This window comes from Cryptomeria japonica, chromosome 11, assembly GCF_030272615.1.
Source record: "Cryptomeria japonica chromosome 11, Sugi_1.0, whole genome shotgun sequence".
Lineage (NCBI taxonomy): Eukaryota > Viridiplantae > Streptophyta > Pinopsida > Cupressales > Cupressaceae > Cryptomeria > Cryptomeria japonica.
This window is the reverse complement of record NC_081415.1, coordinates 686639457-686661582: the sequence shown is the minus strand read 5'-3', so window position 1 is coordinate 686661582 and position 22126 is coordinate 686639457.

The window sequence follows — 22126 nt, the reverse complement described above, 5'->3', positions numbered from 1 at the left end:
CCTTCCTCTCGAGCATACCCTTTGCAGACTAACCTTGCCTCGTTTCTTACAATCTTTCCTTCTTCATCCAATTTATTCCTAAAGACCCATTTTGTTCCAATTACATTCTTATCCTCCAGTCTAAGTACAAGTGACCATGTCTGATTCTTCTCAATTTTATCTTGTAGTCACATAAATCTGTCCACTTAATTAAATGAATACTTAGTATTTATTTGATTATTTAACTATCAATTAATAATTAATTAAATTAATATTTAATTAATTCATCTTAACCCTCTTCTCCTATTAATTAAATAAATTATTCAATTTATTTGATTTAATTCACTTAACCAAATTCAGAACATTAATTAAATAAATAAATCATATTTATTTAATTAAATCTTCTCTCACATTTAAATAAATTAATATTTATTTAAATCCCCCAAAATACCACCTCTCACATTTAAATAAATTAACATTTATTTAAATCACCTTTATCCTCTACCCACTTGTATTTTCCTACAAAAGCAAGTTGCACAATTATTTTAAATAAATAATTTATTTACATCACCTTTATCCTCCACCCACTTGTAATTCCCTACAAAAGCAAGTTGCACAATTATTTTAAATAAATAATTTATTTAAATCACCTTTATCTTCCACCCACTTGTATTTTCCTACAAATGCAAGTTGCACAATTATTTTAAATAAATCATTTATTTAAATCACCTTTATCCTCCACCCACTTGTATTTTCCTACAAAAGCAAGTTGCACAATTATTTTAAATAAATAATTTATTTAAATCACCTTTATCCTCCACCCACTTGTATTTTCCTACAAAAGCAAGTTGCACAACTATTTTAAATAAATTATTTATTTAAAATCCTATTTATCCTCACCCACTTGAAACCTTTAATGGTTTCCCTTAAAGTATTCAAACTTGATGGCTTTAAAGTCTTCAAACTTGATGGCTTCCTTCTATAGTCTTCTTAAGACTTTAATGGTTTTCCTTAAAGTCTTCAAGCCTTTAATGGTTCCCCTCAAAGTCTTCAAGCATTTTAATGCTTTATCTTCCTTTTTCTCATTTAAATAAATTAATATTTATTTGAATATTTATCCTAATACAACTTGCACACATTGAAATAAATGAATTTTTATTTTAATAAAATCCTATTTTCCCTCACCCACCAAATCCACTTGCAAAATCTAATCCCCTTCTAGATTCTTCTAACCCCTTCCTAATTAGCCTAATCCATCCCCTAATTATTGTCACATTCCTAAGCAAAATGGAGTCACTTCTCAAAGCCTAAAAGTCTTTGATAACCATTAAAGGCTTTCAACCTTCAACCACTAAATGTCTCAAAGTCTTGGATAACCTTTGAAAGCTTCCAACCTTCAACCACTAAATGGCTCAAAGTCTTTGATAACCATTGAAGGCTTTCAACCTTCAACCACTTAATCCCCAAAGTCTCCAATAACCATTAATGGTTACCTCAAACCCTCCCACATGGTTAAAATATTTGTTTTGACTCATCCTCTACCCAACCCAAGGGTCTCATCAAGCCTTTAATGCTTTGACCATGATTATCTCTTAATCATTTGCACAAAGGTTTATCCTTGCATTAACTCCTAATCCAGTGGGTAATCCTAATTTAGGCTTGACCCTTACCTTCTAGATAACCATGAGGTCTCCTCAGGCATTTAATGCCTCCAACCTCTTCTCTCAACCCAATCTTATGTTGACACTTGTCACCATTTCATTGGTGCAAATTGTGCACATGGATCCCCAACTTTCAAGCTTGACCCTTGATTAAACCTTTCAATCCTGGCCATCCATTGCTCCATTTTTCCTATAAATAGAGCCCATTCCTTCATAATCCAGATCCTGAAAACTTGTATGCATTTAGGCTATAGACATTTTTAGAGAGCATTTAGCATAGCATAACTAAAATCTTATCTTTTTGGTAAAATCAATCATTTTAGCATCAATAGCATAGTATTTAGCTTTTCATTTCATATTTGAAGCTTAATATTAAATCTCAATCCTCCATAAGCATCCGTAGTGCAAAAAGCTGCTGAGAGCTACACTCATTTGGGACTTGGAGAGGAGAGGAACAAGGGAGGAGCAACTATGAGCATCTTGATTAGCTATTTCATTCTATGTTTATATGCTTTTTATTTCATGCTTAATATCTCTCTTGATATGCCTGTTTAGGATAATCTTTTGTTGCTAACACTAACGTTTGTTTCTTGTGCTCTTGTGTGTGTTGCCATCAAACAGATTTTCTAATCCTTTTTGCAGAGCATCATATCTAATTCTTCATTCATTGCATTAACCCAATCATCATCCTTTAGTGCTTCTTTAACTATCTTGGGTTCTATTGTAGATATCAAACATGATTTCTCTCAGATCTTTCTCCTAGTTTGCACACCTGCATTCTTATCACCAATTATTTGTTCTTGTGAATGATTCAGTCTGACATATCTAGGTATTGCTTGCATTGGTTTTGCATCTTCTTCATTAGGTTCTTCATCTTCTTCCTCACTATCATCGCTTACCGGTTGAGCACCTAGTTCTGCATTTGTTGGTTCTTCATTATTCTTTGCTTCCGGTTCAATGATCACAAACTTTTCCTCATTGTCATCCTTTTCAGGTTCTGATCCGGTTGTACCTTTAGACTTATCAGATAGATCATTAACTTTTACATTAGCACTTTCAAAAAAATTCTTAGTTCTCTTATTGTAACATTTATATGCTCTACTCTTAGAAGAGTAACCAAGAAAAATTCCCTCATCAGATTTTGCATCAAATTTCTCAGTGTAGTTATCTCTCTTAATAAAACATTGACTTCCAAAGATTTTAAAATAACTAACACAAGGGGTTTTTCCATACCATAGCTCATAGGGTGTCTTATTGTTACCTCTTTTTACCAGTACCCAGTTTAAAGTGTATACAACAATACTGACCGCTTCTCTCCAAAACATTTTGGATACATTACCCTGCAATAACATGGTTCTATTAGCTTAAACTATTATTCTGTTCATCCTTTTTGCTATGCCATTTTGTTGTGGTGTCCTCAGAGCAGACATCTGTCTCTTTATACCCTGTTCATCACAATACTTAACAAATTCATCAGATGTGAATTCACCACCCCGGTTTGATCTTAAACACTTCAAGTTCTTACCAGTTTCCTTCTCAACCAGAGATTTAAATGAATTTAAATTTATTACATGATTTTGATTTCTCTCTCAAAATTGTCACCCACATCATTTTAGAATAATCATCGGTGAAGATCATGAAATACCTATCACCATAATAACTCTTTGATCTCATAGGACCACAAAGATCAGTATATACCAAATCTAAAGAATTCTCAGAAATGCCATTCTTTCTCTTGAAAGAAATAGAGGACATCTTACCGATTTGACAATCTTTGCATATCACACTATTCGGTTTGACAAGTTGGGGTAATCCTCTTACAACACTTGACTTGCTTATCTTCACCAAATTAGCAAAATTAACATGGTAACATCTTTTATGCCACAACCAACTGTCTTCCATTTTTGCAACTAGACAATTATTAATATTACTATTCAAATGGAACAAGTTACCTCTAGTTTGCTTCCCGGTAGCAATCAATTCACCATTACCTCCAAGAATTCTGCAGACTCCACTCTTAAACTCAAACAGATATCCTTTATCATTGAGCTGACCAACACTTCAAAGATTATTCTTAAGACCATCAACCCAAAATACATCATCGACATTACTCTTCCCATTTAGAGAAATTGAACCTTTACCTTTCACCGTGCAAGGAGAGTTATTTCCAAATCTAACAACACCTCCATCAAATTCATTAAGGGTTATGAACTTACTTTTATCTTCGATCATGTGGTGTGAGCAGCCACTGTCTATAATCCATTCATCACTATTCTCTATATGAGATACTAGTGCCTTTTCATCAGACAGTTCCTCCTTCACAACTACAAACACAATTTCTTCATTGTCATCTTCTTCTTCCGACTCCTCATCGGTCGCACCTTCATCTACTGCAACATAACAATGTTTCTTGCCCTTTCCTTTGAATCTTCTAAACTTTTCTTTCTTATCGGTGTTAGGGCAGTTAGCAACAATATGACCAATTTTACTACAAGAGAAACACTTCAAAGGTATCTTTCCTTTATACTTACCAGTGCATCTTGGAAATCTCTTTGCTAACAGTGCCTCAAGTTCCATACTTGATCTTCATTGTCTTCATTTCCCCGATTACTTCCGTGACTCGTCCTGTACTCATGATTTTGACATGTATATTTTCCTTTTCTAGCAGATGAACTGATAACATAAGCTTTAAAGGTAGATTCAGTAGATCTTGTCACACTATTGTCAAAACTATTTAACTCAAAAGCTATAAGCTTACCAATCAATGAATCAACAGTTACCTTATCCTTTGGAATAGATCTAAGTTCTTGGATTGTCAATACTCTTATAGCATACTGAGGTTGAAGAGTTCTGAGCATTTTACTTACTATAGCATCATCTTCTATTTTACCTCCAGCACTCTTTATGCCGCCAACAAATTCTTTGATTCTCTGACCATACTGTTCAATATTCTCTCCTTCAAGCATTCTCATGTCATCAAACTTTCCTCTCCAGCTTTCCTCTTTGGCTCTTTGAACATGCTCATCTCCTCCATAGATTGTCTCTAAATTTTCCCAAACCTCACTCGCAGTTTCCAATCCTTGAACATCAATATATTCTTAATCAGATAAAGTACTGACAATAGCTTCTAGGGCTTGCATGTTATCTTGCTGCTCTTTGAGTTCATCCAGTGTCAAGGGAGTAGTGGTAGGAGCAACATATGTTGCTTCAACTTGCTTCCAATATTGTGCACCAAGACCTTTGATATAGGTCATCATTTTGTCTTTCCAGATCTTGTAGTTATCCTTGTTGAACTTGTGACCCTCTTTCTTCATCATCTTGAATTCCTCAGAATATTTTCCTCAAGCGGTTAGGCTTTCTGCACACAGAGGACCAATGCTCTAATACCAACTGTTAATCCTATGAGGATCCGATTAATATTGAGAGGGGGGGTGAATCAGTATTAAGACCAATTGAAACTTCAACTCCAAAAACAAACTTATATCAAATCTGAAACCATTTAACAAATGTATCAACTTCTTTAATCAGATCTAATAACCTCTTTATCAGATTTGCTTAACACATTAATCAAATCATTAACCATATCTATCAATACTTTCACCACCAAAGCAATCATATATACTCGATCATTTACCAACTCATTAACCTTATCAATAAGATCAAAAACTTTCTCAAACAACTCCTTATTAGTACCGGTAACCTCTAATAAACTTCTGATAAAACATCATAACCGATGTCTTAGAAATAATGTATGAAATGAAACATAAACAAAAACATCACATGAAAACCATTCCACACATGAACACCATAGATTTTTGACGTGGAAAACCAAATAGGGAAAAACCACGATGGGAGTTGGCACCCACAAATATTTGTACTCTTTCAAAGTACGCCCTGTTAGGAACTTACAATACGCTTGGTTAGGAGCAGACCCTATTAGGAGTCACCTGGTTAGGAGATTTGCCTTGCAACTCGATTAGGAGCTTGATGATCTGTTAGGATCAACCTTGTGAGAGGATTTGACACTCTTTTGAGAGCTGCCCTGTTAGGAGACTTAAATGTTTAAGGCCTATTAGGACCTACCCGGTTAAGGGATTTAACCTGCTACAACTGTTAGGGAACAACAATAAGAAAATGATCTGTTACTTGCACTTCTCTGCTTGCTTGATCAGATCCAGTTATGCTCAACACTATGCAACTCTCAGGTAGATCTCACACTTCACTTGGACGGCTTAATACATTCTCTAAAACCATTGACATCAAAAACATCAACTGTGTCATCCTAAATAGCCATCTCAACTAGGTCGGCCACAAAACCTAATTACATATTGAATTTAAAATTTAAATCATAAGAGATCAACATAGATCGTTATACAAATCATTACAACAAATTACAATGCAATATCAACTGTTGTGTAATCATAACTCATCACGAAAATCCGATCTATACCAAAGTCAAACCCTCAAAACACTCTACTAAGCGTTTTGCTGATTCCCAAGAAAATATTCCTTGAATCATGCCAAAACAGCTATCAAATATTTTCACGTGGGTTGTGTCGTGTTACCAACTTCACGTAGACTCACTGTCGATCACCGTCACAATAGAAATCATTACTGGTTTTATGATTTCTTCATCGGTCCTTAAACCCTACTAAAACCTTAGCAAAACTTCATCAGAAATTCGAAACACGCCTTCCGATAATCTCCACAAGTTCTAGTTCTGATCATATCCTCCTTTCCATGATACAAGTTCACCATCTAAACCGCAAATCACCAATCATCGTCGATCATCAGATCCAATCAAAAAAACTCTGCTTTACCGGTTAAAGTCCTATTTGATAAACTTTAGCTCTCTGTCGGTAAACCCTATCTTTCGGTAAACGAAATCACTAAGATGACAAAACACAACATCATGAACATCATTTGACATCGGTTGCCAGCAATGACAACATAAATAATTGATCATGTCATCTATTCATAGAATCTCAATCTCTTCATCACAAATAGACTTCTATCATTTTCCGGTATAGTCATCCAACTTCAACTGCATCACCTGCATCTGTATCAGTTATGCCAAATGCTAACAACTTCATCCATAAAATCTATGTGCAACATGAAGATGTTGGAATGTATTTTGCTTCAGTTGTAGATAAAGAGACGCAATCCTACTTCTTACTTGACCAAGCAACTAATTGAGAGCCAAGAAAGAATGCTTTACCACTTGCACTTTTCTTGTCATCAACACTTCCGACCCAATCTGCATTAGTATAAATTGTCAAGGAGAAATCTGAATTTCTAGGGTACCACAAACCAAACTCCTCTCTTCCCTTTGCATATCTGAAAATTCTTTTACTGCCACAACATGTGATTCTTTCAGTTCTTGCTGAAATCTAGCTGCCAAGCAGACTGCATACATGATATCCGGTTTGGTAGCAGTCAAATATAATAGTCCTCCAATCATTGATTTGTACTGACTTGCATCTGCTTTAGGGGACTTATTATCTTTTGTCTATTTGCATATGGTGGTCATAGGTGTACACACCAGTTTGGAGTTCTCTAACCCAAACCTCTTCAATAATTCCTTAATGTATTTAGACTGAGAAATGAAAATTCCTTTATCATTTTGATTTATTGAAACATTTTTGAAATATAAATTTTTGTCAGCTAAACCCTTCTGAAAAACCTTGATCAATCAAGTATTTATCTAGCCTTCCATACCAATCTCTAGGGGCTTGTTTCAATCCATATAGGGCTTTCTTCAATTTGCTAACAATGTTTGGATCATCTTTCAACTTAAATCCTTCAGGTTGTTCATTGCAAATTTCTTCTTTCAATTCTCCATTTAAAAATGTTGATTTCATATCCATCTGATAAACTTTGAAATCCTTATAAGTTGCAAAAGCCAAAAACATTTTGATTGCCTCCATCTGAGCAATCAAGGCATATGTCTTCTCAAAATTAGTGCCTTCAATTTGAGTATAACCTTTGCAAACCAGCCTTATTTTATTTCTCACAACCTTTCAATCTTCATCTAGCTTGTTCCGAAATACCCACTTTGTTCCAATCACATTCTTATCTATCAATCTATTAAATAATTCTCATGTCTGATTCTCCTCAATTTGATCTAGCTCTTCTTTCATTGCCTTCATCCAATTTTGATCATTGCAAGCTTCTTCTACTATTTTCGTTTTAATCACTGAAAGTAAACATAACAAGACTTGTTCTTGAGCTGCTTTGCTTCTTATGATGATACCTTTGTTCTTATCTCCAATAATTTGATCCACTGAATGATTCTTCTAAACATATCTTGGGGTTTGAGATGTAGATTCTGAAGCTTCCTTTTCTTCTTCCCCTTTTTTGATCTTCTCTTTCATTCTTCTGACATTCCATTCATCAGACTCATATCCTACCAATTTGTTAGACTCTTTAGAAGTATCTTCATCAACTTTCACATTTGCACTTTCAACAATCTTGTTTAGCCTTTTGTTGTAACATCGGTATGCCTTGCTCCTTGTAGAGTATCCCAAGAATATGCCTTCATCTCTACTATTGAATTTTCCAAGATTATCCTCATCTCTCTGGATGTACCACTTGCTTCCAAAGACCTTGAAATATTTAATTGTTGGAGTTCTACAATGCAATAGCTCATAAGATGTCTTTTCATGTCTTTTTCAGTATAAAATTTTGTTAAGAGTGTAGACTGCAATATGAATTGCTTCTCTCCAATAGACTTCCGGGAATTCTGCTCCTTTGATCATTGTTCTAGCTGTCTCTTGAATTGTTCGACTATTGAGGTGTTCTCAGGGAAGACAACTGCTTTCTAATACCATGTTTTTCATAGAAATTGTTAAACTCATCAGAAGTAAATTCTCCTCCTCTATCAAACCTCAAACACTTAATCTTTCTATCAACTTCATTTTCAACTTTGGCCTTGAATATTTTGAATTTCTCTAATGCTTTTGACTTCTCTTTAAAAAATGCAACCCATGACATTCTAAAATAATCATCAATCAACAACATGAAATACTTCTCACCTTGTATACTCTTTGTTTTGGTTAGCCCGCATAGGTCAATATGCACTAAATCCAACAATTTGATGGACAGATGCTCCTTTCCTTTATATGTTCCTTTCGTCTTCTTTCCAACTTGACATTCTCTGCAAATGTTGTTATTTGATTTGGTCAACCACGATAGATCTCTCACTACACTTGATGAACTAATCTTCACTAAGTTGTCAAAATTGATATGACACATCCTCTGGTGCCATATCCAACTAGCATTAATCAAAGATAACAAGAAATGCTTCGTAACTCCTCTAGCAGATACATGTTTCCACCATACCTTTTTCCTACTACAATAACAATTATGAATCCTTTTTGGATCTCACAACCATCATCCTAAAAGACAACATTGTAACCATTCTCGCACATCTGTCCAATAGTCAAAAGATTATGATGCAAACCCTTCACATAGTAAACATTTTCAATATTACGCTTTCCATCAAAAGAAATAGAACTAATTCCCACAATTTGTGTTGTTTGATCATCTCCAAACCTAACAAAACCACCATCATACTTGTCAAGTTTCAAAAACTTACTTTTGTTAGTAGTCATATGATTTGAACATCCACTATCAATCAACCATTCATTTCTATCTCTTCTAGCATGTAAAGCATTAGCAACAGTCTTAGGAATATCAATTTTAGGTATATCTTTCTCTACCAAGAACAAGCAATCACCATCTTCATAATCTAATTCATAATCTAAAATACTAGCATCATCTTTGACATAAAAGGCTCTCTTATTAAATTTTCCTTTACCTTCTCTAAATTTTTGTCTTGAACCTCTTTCTGGACACCTTGTAGCAATATGACCAATATTTCCACATCTAAAGCATTTAAGGGATAACATACCTTTGTATTTATCGGTGCCTTTCTTCAGTTTCCTTATGAAATTTGCTTCCATCTCATCTGAACTTTCATCTTCTGGATCTTCCTCAGAGGATTTAAAGGCAGATTTAGTCTTAGTTTTGTCTTTTCCAAACTTCCTTATCTCAAATGCTAATAGAGTACCATAAAGTTTCTCTGTAGTGAACTTCTTCGGATCATAGGTTTCTTCAATAGTCAAGATCTTGTCACTGTAGCTTTCTGGTAGGGACACCAAGATCTTCTCAATTATGTCTTCATCAGTTAAGGTGCCGCCAAGTTCTCTGATTTCATTTACCGCACTATCAACCTTCTAAAAATAGCTAGTTATGTCCTCTCCTCCCATTTTTAGGTTCTCATATCCGCGCTTAGTTGTTAGCTTGAACTTTGATAATTTGACTTTGTCATTTCCTTCATAAATATCTCTCAACTTTTCCCAAACCTCATAAGCAGTATTGGATGAAATAACCTTTGACAATTTAGTCTTTGATAAAGCACTAAAGATAGCATACCTTGCCTTTTCATTTTTTTCATAAGCTTGAATCTCATCAAGAGTAGTAAGACCATTTGCTAGTTGAACATACTTAGTTTCCACTACTTTCCAAGTGTTGTATCCCAAAGAGATTAGGTAGCCTCTCATCTTCACAATCCATAAATTATAGTCGGATCCTTCAAAGCTAGGAATAGTCAATTTATTTGCCATCAGATCAGGATCTACCTCAAGCGGTTAAGCTCTTCTCCAAGGAACCGAAGCTCTGACACCAATTGTTGAATATTCGGGCAACTGAGAGGGGAGGTGAATTAGTTGATAACTTAAACCAATTTCTTTTATTCTTTTTACATTTGGTCCAACAAACAAAATTAACTAAGATAGATATAGCATAAAAACATTAACATACAACAAATCACACAATGAACACCAGATATGATGTGGAAAACCCAAGAAGGGAAAAACCATGAAGAATGTTAGTTCTCTATATAAAACACTAGTTAAGGTGATTTTTACAAAAGGTGGCTCACTATCCATAAAAAGGCTCACTGCTAAAGAAAGAGAGAGAGAAAGAAAAAATCCACCACTGAAACACAATCTACAAAACCAGACTACTTCAAGTGCCTTGATACCAACACACTCTCACATATCGCCAACATTTAGATCTTTCCTTTATAGTCTTGAATATCTTCAATAACAATGTCACACTTTTCATGCTAACACAATCAAATCATCCTCATATATATACTCTCTTCCGGGAAGCATAATCTTCCAAGTCAGCCAAGGCAGGGATCTAAAATAGGTCTGGTGGGAAGGAATGAGAAGTAGACCATACCACAACACACATCAACACTTAGATCAACACGTTACAACCATTACAAATTCCGAACCCAAAACATGAATCATATGCTTCATCAATGCCACGATACATCCTCAAACTTTGGACTTAATCCAAACCCAAACATCATTTCCCAAAACACCAAAAATAAGAATGGAACAAAGATACACATGAATACCATCAATCAACACCATATCCAATAACCAAAAATACCTGGATCATCAACAACACATCTGATCTATCAACACATCTTCTGGAGCATCAAAGATTTCAAGAACACATATTCTGGATCACCAATGCCAAGAACATCAATGACAACCATTATGTTGACATCAATGCAACCAAACATAATCATCAACAACATATTTGCAACACGTGTGTGGTTGTATCTTCTTGGTTTGGAGATTGTGGTTTAACTCTTCCCTTTGAGAGCTCTTGACATTAAGTTATTTGATCATGTTGGGGCCACAAAGGATTTTTAGTTAGGAGACGGTTATCAAGATACTTGGAGAGATTGGTCACATGAGTTCATGGGAGATTTGATAGTGATGAAAATTCATCATTTGATGATAAATGGTTATCTTCATGTGGTTTGGAGATGGCAATATTTTGGTTTTCCATGGAGGAATTTTGAGTCTTTGATGAGGTGTCAATTCGTGATACGTTCTCCCAAGAGGAGATGTTAGATCACTATGTCATAATATGTTCTTAATCTTTATTGTTGGAACTTTGACAATGGTCTTGTTGGTTCTTTTTGGTTTTGAGTATTCAATCATTTTCTTAGAGCTTAATTATTTTATAGGGTTGCTTTTGAAGTTTGCATGCATTTATTGGTGGATGATCATGGAGACTAGCGATTTAGGCAAGGCTAAGAGATACCATATTTTTTGGGATCATGTGTTGAGATGGTTACTCTTTGATGAGGATTTCAGTAGAAAGACCAAGGAGCCTACACTTAGATATGGATCTAAACCCATTATGAACTCAAAGAGAATATTGTCATTTATTGTAAACTTTAGTTGCTTGGTATTGTGTGCTCATGACAATCTTGTATCCCACTCTTGGTCTACTTAGAAGGAGAATGATTATCAGATGAATTCTTTATTTTGTATCTTGTCTTCTCATTCAAATTAGTCTTGAATATAATGGTTTCAAGGACTTGTTGAAAAGATGCATGATTTTATGGATTTTCATTGCTCTCCTTGTTGGTCTTGAGTTATGGATCTAAGGACTTTTTTAAAGAGGTACAAGAAATAATTTGTGTCTTTGGGCATAATCTCTTTGTTATGGGAATGATTAGTTTGTTTGATATACCTTTTGTATGAGAGGTTTGCATCTATTCTACCATGCTTCATTTGATTTGAATGCTATATGTTGATATCCTTTCCGTATGGGAATGGTGAAGGAGATATTACATTACATAGCTTGGTAGATGTTTGTGTCATATGAAGATATGGTTTGATTTGTAGGTTCTCTCTTGGTCTTGTTCTTCTTCCTTGATGTTTGTTTTCACATGATTGTGTGTAAAGAACTTGGGAGAGCTATGAAGCATGATGTTGAGAGAGGTATTGCAACATATTTATTTTTAGGATTTACATATCATTGTATGTTTCCTTGACACTATGTAACAGACTTAGTCACATCCTTTATGTGAAGTTCTATATATAGACTTGGTATGCTTTGATCTATTTTAAAATTTGCCATCACTTGGCTTGTTGATTACTTATGTAATGATGAGTTTGCATGTTTCTTTGGATTAGGATATATGATTATGTAGTTTTATGGGCCAATCACCCATTTGATTGCAATGGGATGACTCAAATGTGGATTTTCTATATATACACGAGATTATTTCAGCGTTAATGTAGACTTTCCTCATCTATGGTCATTTGTGCATTGGTATGTTGTATTGAGATAGGAGGTTGGATATACAAAGACTTGGTTACAATTTAAAGCTGATATGTTGATAGAATGAAGTTCTATCTATGTCGGTATACCTTAGTTTGAGATATGGTTAGCTTGAATGAATTGCAATTTGTTATGGTTGATATTTTAGATAGAATAAGTAAGGGAGTTATTCAAAGCCTTTATTATCATTTGAATTTGATGCTTATGTTCATGTTTCACCTTGACACGTTCCTTCTTCTTCCATATGTGGCCTATTGGAGGATGTGAGGATATTTTTAATTGATGGTGGTTATCAAGGTTGATTTTACCGATATCTTGTTGGAGCATGAGAGCATGGTAAAGATTTAGATGGTACATGGATGGCTAAGGGATGCTTTTCCCTTGTTTGATTCCTATGGATGTATTTACAATGTATGATGTCAAGTGGGAGAATATTAGGATTAAAGTATCATCTACCTTGTAAATCCTATTCAACATGGTTTTAACTTCCTTGGAAAGTGTTCCAAAAATATTTTGTAATATTTATTCTCACTATTGTTTGTAATACGTTCATAAGGGGTGATGGGTTCCATTAGTAACAATAAAGGTAGGTTGTGAACACATTTATTTATTGTTGCTTTCCCCACATATGAATGCGTATAATGGGATAAGTAATGACATGAGAAGTGGATAAATGAGTGACATTTGGGCTTCTCCATGTGGATTCTTGGAAGAGCCAACATGTGTCTCTTGGCATTCCATCATTTATTACATTTTAAAGTAATGTTTATTTTGCAAGATTGGGTGCCCAAGTTGGAGGGAAAGTATTGGAGCCAAAATTGGTCTCATTTTGACTTTTGTGGAAGCAATCCAAGGGTTGGGATCATTTAGAATGAAGATCTTTCTTTGGATGCCTTGTTTGGTGGTTTTGGAGGACTTTCCATTCTAAGAGTTTATCTCTTTGGATGTAGAATTGTGAGTAATAGTCGAATGCAGAGTTACTCTGCATGAACAAGGACATGTGGGAGGCATAAGAAGGTTGTTCACATGTACATAGGTGCTACCTGTTTAGGATTGAAAAAGGGAACGAGCAAGACTAAGACCAAAACTCTCTTTCACCTAAACATTGGAATACAAAGCCACTAAAGGAGGAATGTTGCTCGACTAAACTCTTATCTAAGAGAGTCAATTAGTCCCTTAGGGCTTTTATTCTTTAGATACTTTGAAAGTTGGTTTGACTGATTTGAAATACAAAGTGACTAAGATCTAAATATGCATGAATTAACAATTGACCTACTAAAATTATATGATATAGAAATAGAAACTTCAAAACAAGCACATGAATGGAATGGAAACTCATAAGTGCACCTATACCTAGAAACTAAACTAAAATTGAGGGGACAATGGTGCCCAAAATGCCCTTGTCCAACTAGTGAATTTTCACACATTGATTTGGATCTATATCTTTGAGACATTGCGCTGGCACTTAGTCAAATTTTAGACAAAACTAAGAGGACAATGATGCCTAGAATGTCCTTGTTTAGGACAATGGTGCCCTAAACAACCTTGTCTAGGTGTTTTCTAATGAACTTTGGAGGAGTATCTTGTCTCTGGATCCCGAGTGCTTTTTGATCTTTTGTTTTTGTTTGTGACTTGTAGTTGGATCTGCAAAATAGAAAGAAGGTGTGGTTGTGACTATATGGAGGTTTGCCTTAGTCAACCTTGTGTTTTGGTGATTTCCACCTCCACAAAAAGCCGATATTGAAATTGGAATAATGTGTGTGTTCTTGAATCGTAAGTGTGTCTAAGATTTCTATGAGCCAAAATGCAAAAAAGTAAACTAAAGTCCTACTCAAATGTGTTAGAGCAAAAATCTAAATGACATGATTGTATATAATAATTGAAGAATACACATGAATCACATAACTTGAAATAATAAAACTCAGATTTGAAGATTAATTGCAAAAATATGAGAACAATATGAAATCATACTCAACTCCTTAGGGATAGGTGCATGCCAATCATTAGTTGATGATTCCCTATCATCCTCCAATATCTCTTGAAGCTTCCATCATAGTGAATTAACTTGAATGAGGACTTGATATTTGTTGATTTGTCTTTGAATTTACAGTTCTAGAACTTCACATAAGGTAGTAATTTTGCATCATAAGGATAACACCTTTGCTTGATCAATGTTCATCACGAACGAGGAAGTTGAATTGCTTATATATGAAATTATAGCTTTGAATTGACAAAAAGGCATACTTAGAATTTTTATTTTTCACATCGAGGATAGTTTTGGAAATGGAAAGACCGCCTCTTTAATCTCATGAAATTCTAGCAAAAAAGCGTCGAACAATGTCGGCTTGATTGAAATCATCCCGACACTTTAGGGTCAAATTTTTAGGGTTGCAAGATTATAGGATCATGATTCCAGAACTATACCTTATATAGAAATTTATAAAGTTTCAGTGGGGAAAAGTTGTTTTAAATTTTAAAATAGGGTAAGACTTAAAATGAATTAAAATGATGAGAGATAAATGACACTCCTAATACTAAAAGCCCAAATAAGAGTGTGATGAGATTTGAATTAAGAGAGGACATATATTCTTGAATTAACCATTAATTAAATGCATAGAAAGGTCTTGTAATGCCTAGTGGAATGAGGCACACTAAAATGAGTGCTAGGAGAGTGCGAAATTGGATACCCCAAGTAAAGTTGTACAATTTATGATGCTACCCTACCATGGTGGAGGCAAAGAGGATAAAAAAAGTGAATGTATTATAATTAGATTTATTGTTGATAATGCATACTTAAGCTCTCTTCTTGGTGGAGTTTTTTCCCGCAAGGGCTTCTCCATGTAAACTCTTATGTTATGTGATGCTCTTCTTGGTTGCTATCTTATGGTAATGTTATTCATTATTTATTGTTGTTATAAGTTCACACAAGGTAGTGAATAAGCATGATATGAAGACAAATTTTTAGCATCGTTAAGGAGGATCTGATTATGGTTTTTCACATTAAGGCAACTTAATTTTCAGATTTGCATGTAAGTTTTAGATTTAAATGTTGTAGTTGTTCAAGCCTTTTATCTCATCCTTTTATTGGTTTAATGGATAAAGATTAATCTTCACAATATTTGGCATTGAAATTGTATATTTCCCAATAACTTCAACACTTGGTTCATTAACCTCATAAAGGTGTTGGGAGCATTTGTCGATCCGAATGGCATCCCTAACCATTCTTATAAGCCTTCTTTTGTCTTGAAAGATGTTTTTCATTCATCTCCCTCACAGATTCTTATCTGATGGTAGCCACTCTTCAAATCACTTTTGTGAAGTACATGGCCCCACTTAATCAATCCATCATATTGTCCATCCAAGATAATGGAAACCTATACTTGATTTTTATTTTGTTTATTGCCCTTAAGTTTGTATACATCTAACATTCTCCATCCTCTATAGGTGTCAATATTGTGGTACAACACATGGACTAAGACTTTCCTTGATTAGCCCCTTATCCAACAACTCATGAACTTGTCTATTAATCTCTTCATTTTACATATGTATCATCATATACGATGCTTTATTAGGTAGACTTGCACCAAGAATCAAGTCCATAAAATGAATAATTACTCTCACAAGAGGCACTCTATTAGGCACTTCATCATTATATCTGCATACTCTTCTAGATTTTCTTGAATTTCAATTGGAATATTTTCATTTTTCTCTGCTATCATAGTTGTTATAGGTTTGGAAATAGAGGCAAAATATGCTCCTCCTTTTTTCAATTCTTTCACGAATTTCTTTCTCAAAGCCAAAAAAACTTTGGGACTGTGCTCTACTTCATCTTCTTTGTCCTTTAATGGATTCAAAGTAAATTCTTATCCATCCTTCTTGATTTTATATATGTTAGCCATTCCATCATGTACAACCTTATTTATCAAACTTTCAAGGTCCACCCAACAAAATATAACATGCACCAATTGGCATTATATCACACAAAATTTTATCCTTATAACTACCAATTTGAAAATTCACAAGGCATTGCTCTCTCACCACTAATTGATGTTTTTTCTATAGCAAAGAGAATTTGTAAGGGTTGGGATGTTTCAATCTTTTCAATTTCAATTTGATTACCATTTATTAGACACAATATTGTTTGTGCTACCACTATCCAATATCACTTTGCAAAATTTACCCTCTGACTTGCATTTGGTTTTAAAAAAATTCTTCTTTGAATTGGATGAGACTTTTCCTTCTCTATATTTAGCAAAATCCTTCTCAACATCAATGATTCTCTATCTTATGGATCTTCTCCATGCTTTGGTGAAGTAACAATTTCTTCCTCTGCTTGGTTGACATGAACTCTGACCTCTTTTCTCTTGCTGCTACTATTTTGGTTGGCTTCATCTCCACCCTCAACAACGTTTCCTTCTTCATCATTACTTATATCTTTCACTTGAACTTCTCTTCTCTAAGCCATTTCAATAGACTCAAGCCTTGATGTTATGCCTCTTAACATCTCCACTACTGCTAGGTTTGCACTTCTTGGTGCCCCACCTCGACAACCACATCCTCTATGTGTGATCTCATGTAAGTTCTTTGTAGTTGTAGATCCACTCTCTTAAGATTCTTCATCCACAACAAGAATTCTTCAAAACTTCACTTACTGAAATTTCCAATCTCTTGGTACTTGCTCTGATACCACTTGGTGTAGTTGAGACTAGGGTGTCTTTCAGACTACCAAATCATGCAACACCTAAAACATACACAATTACAACAACAATAAAAAGAGACACAAGAATTGTTCTAAATCTATTTCAATACCAAATTCAATTTCATGTTCAACTAAAACAACTATTCTAGGAGTTCAAATTTGATTCTCTCTATACAATTTCATACAATATTTCCAATGAGGATAAGCCAACTCTACAATACCCCAAATTCTATTTTCTTTTCCTTTTGTAACTATCACAATCTCCTCGCTTTGTTTCTATTGCCAACCCCTTGCATAAACATTGAATTCATCTTAAATACATTAGTTGGGAAGTTTGAAACCTGTATCTATCGCAACTGATCGTTTCACCGTAAAAGAATTTTAATCTCTAGACATAAGACTATATTTCCACTTTGTTCGCGATATTTCAACAAAATTGAACTTCCACAAACTCACTTCGATGTTCGTAAGTAACATGTTTTCTGAAACAAGCCTTCTTCATGTTCTTAGGTGTTTAGAACTTTTCATCACCAATTTAACAGGTTTGTGTACCGGAATTTTCGCCAACCAAAACTTAAGTCTTTTGGCGAGATGTCTTCCTCGCGAACTTAAAACTTGTCAACCTTCTTCTGTCAGCAAAATCTCGGGTTTGCGAACTGAAATGTTCATTGATATAACACATTTTTCGTTGAATCGGCCAATTGGTGAACTGTCCAACCTGCAAACCATTTTGACATAGTGAAGAGAAATCAAACTTGGACTATCAGCAAAGCTAAAAGTTCGCAAACTACCAAAATGGCCAAAACAAGGCTCAACCAAGCCCAAAGTTATCTATACTTAACCAAATTTTGTGAATTTCCTCGTAGAGCAAAAACAATGCAACACAAAAGTAAATAGGCATAACAATAATTGAACAAAAACAACAGAAATTTGAAATATTTTTTTGGGTGACACAAGATTTCTTGTGAATTCGGATGTTCCTACATCAAAAACCAAGAAAAGTATTGTTATACGCTTCAATATTTGCATTGACTATCCTTCTAGATTATACTTCACTATATTTAATCATTCTGAAAACATTTGAGGGGGAAACCATTTGGACACTCAGATTTACCCTTCTCAAACTTTCTTGGTTAAGGTGACATTCTATTCAAGATGTATAAGAGAAGGATATTGGTCATGAATTTTTCCCTATATCATAGAGGTATCAATGACCATGAGCTAAGAAGTAGGAATAAAAGTGTCCAATAATTTGAATGTGCATTTAATCCATAGAGTCTAATTGGGATTGATCTACAACAATAAGCATGTAGTTTCAAGTATGTCTAGATACTAAAAATACGTGGAAAAATGGGTTATTTCTATCCCTCATATCCATTCATTTATCTCTTACCTTTGTTCAAGTTCATGGACATCTTTATTTGATGTTGCCACTCATTTAAGAGATCATGTGAATAGCCTTAGGTTCTAAATGTACTCTTTCCACTAATTGGTATTCACATATTTTTGTTGGCCATGGTGGCTAAACAAAGACTTGCTACATTGTCCCTTTTCTCTCCTTCACAAAATTCAGGCATCTAATAAAGTAATACATAAAAGTTTTGAACTAAGGCGATCCTTCCTCCACTATTCAATGTTGTGTTTGGGGATAGTTCCCCAAGCTTCAATATATATATATTAAATGTAAAAGGGACCATTCTTTGGTTTGAATGTGGAAAGGATCTCAAATATATCAAAGTGTGACCAAAGCCTATTCCACCCAAAATCAATTATCATGATTTTTTCATGGAGAATCCATCTTCTATCATTTTTTCTCCATCTTTTACCACCAAGGCCCAATCTAACCACTCAACTATAAATATTGCAACAACCCTGCCATTGATTCATGTAAGCACTTCCTTGGCACGAGAGAGATCCCTATATTAATTTGACTGAATTTCTCTTGCAAAACAAAACTATATTTTTCCAAAGAATGGATCCCCCCAATTTCTTATCAAAGGATGCCATTAAACTCCACCTAAAATCCAAATGATGTAACTAAGATCCTTTTTGAGGTTCACTAACAAATCCCCACTTAATCTAGTTGAGAAAACTTAGCCTTAATGTTTGCAAATATTTGTTACCGAACTCTTACCATTCACACCATAAATGAGAAGAACACATACATCTTAGGGTTCTACATCAAATACTCTTATTGTGACTAAAGTCTAAAACTCGTTGACATTCAACTACCACCTCACCACATATGATAAACCACTAATAACATAACCTCACTCTAACTATCTTTGGCAAGCCACTGATAACATAACCTCACTCTTTTAACTTTTGGATAAACAATTTTCATTGACACCCTTATTAACATCTCAAGTCTAAAACTCGTTGACATTCAACTACCACCTCACCACATATGATAAACCACTAATGACATAACCTCACTCTAACTATCTTTGGCAAGCCACCGATAACATAACCTCACTCTTTTAACATTTGGATAAACAATTTGCGTCAACACCCTTATTAACAATTTGAAGATGGTTGGATTGATGTTAAAGGGAAGAATTTAAAGACGTCCAAGCCTTCTTTTGATATGACTCTTCGTTCCTACAAGGCCAATTGCAAATCTTCAAGGCCCTTGTAGTTGGTTATTTGGGCTAGTTTTACTGGCCCTTTCTTTGTTTGGGTTGCTTGCTGTCTTTTGGGACAATCCTTGTTTCTTTGGTTGTTCTATCTAGCTGGGCTTTCAATGCTTTATCTTTTTTATTATCTGATGTAAAGGGTTTCGGGGCCCCTTCAAACCTTGCTTTTCAATTAATCTAAAACATCTCAATAGCATTTTGTTAGGGGTTTCTATTACACCTTTCCACGAAACAGTGAACATTTTGGCATTAATTAAAATAGCTTTGATAAAGCTAGTTGATCACTTACACCATTCTCTAATGTTCTAATGTGCTTCAACTTTATGTAATTTGTCCTTCCCATTTTCAATGCATTATCAAGTTTACGATATTCATGACAATTACTTTGTTTGTCATTGGGTAGCTTGAGTTTTTAATTTCTTCTATTATTAGATTGCATGCCTTTCAAGGTTTTTATCTCAATTTGAACACTCGAGTTTTTTCTTAATTTTTTAATTCAAAAACTCATCATTGTAACAAAAGAGTTGCACATTTGAAGGCGGAAACATTAAAAGAATACCAGCCATATTTAAAAACTTTTTTTTTTTTAAAGAAGTTAAAAATTGACATGTTACATTACATAGTCACTTTTAATATTTTTTAAAGTTGATCTTCTTTTTTCAATTTGCACCATCAAACCAATCTTCTAAAATGCGAGCCATATTACAATTCAATTTTTGGAAAATTAAAAACAATTTGTAAAACTTTTTTAAAAGATGCATTCTACTATTATGGATTGTGAAAGCCTAAAGCATCTAATGTGAGTCGCATTATTGGTCTTTCACCCAAATTCATGTGATTGAGAAGGAAATTGAATTTCTTGATAGCGGAAGATGCATTTCCATCATAAGAAGTGTTTTTTTGTCTTACTAAATTTCAAGATCGCTTAGAAAAATCTTAAGAGTTTGCTTTAAACAGTGCCATTCTCCACATTTCTCATATCTTAACACTTCCATGTTATCCATCACTTGGACATAAATCTTAAGAGTTTGCTTTAACAAGGGACCATTCTCCACATTTTTCATATCTTAACACTTCCACGTGATCCATCACTTGGGCCTTTACAAACGATGTGATAAAGGAATTCATAGCTATCTCCTTTTATCTATAGAACTTTAATGCCTATATTTACTCATCCCCTCACACAAGCACATCCAAAACCATGAACCCTCAAAGGGACAGAATCACCCTTGGTCATTGGAGAACCTATAGAAAAGCTTAGGTTTTCAAAGGGCGATCTTACTTTTACCCTCCATTTTTTTCCACATCCACGGCCACATGTTTAGCTAAGAATTGTGACAATTTGTAAGTTTTTCGAGTCATGAAAGTGTAAACATCTTTCTTTCTTTCAAAATAAATCTTCATTTCTCCTAAATTCTTGATAGATGCTATTCAACTTCAAATTTAGAAGACGATGAAACTGCATCTAACACCTAGAGTTGACGGATGGATTGGCTTTTTCCTTAATCTCTTCCTTGGAATACCTTTCTTCAAATATCTCTGATTAATACACATGACAGCTATAATTGGAGAAATTATTTTAGAACACAAGTATTGCTATTGAATAAGTTGCGTAAACCTTTGTGCCACTTCTTGGTATCAACTGATCTTCAGATTATAGCTTATTGCTTTCTACATATGCTGCCTTGAAGTTTATAAGATATGTTGGTATTTATAAGATATCCTCTCAAACAATGGAATTACTGTTGACCATAATTTTGCTTATAGTTGTTTATAGGATTTGAGTTCCATGACCTTATTTCAAGTTATTCCACTAAAATGAAAATGAGAGTCTGTATTATATCACACTCTGCTGCTTCTTTAATTATTTATATGCATACACTGATAAACAAATAAAGTCTGTTCAATGGCTGGGAATCTGTAAATTTTAATAGCAATGCCTAAGCAGATTTAGCCCTGTTTCTGCTACGAATAAAGTTAGAAGATTTTCT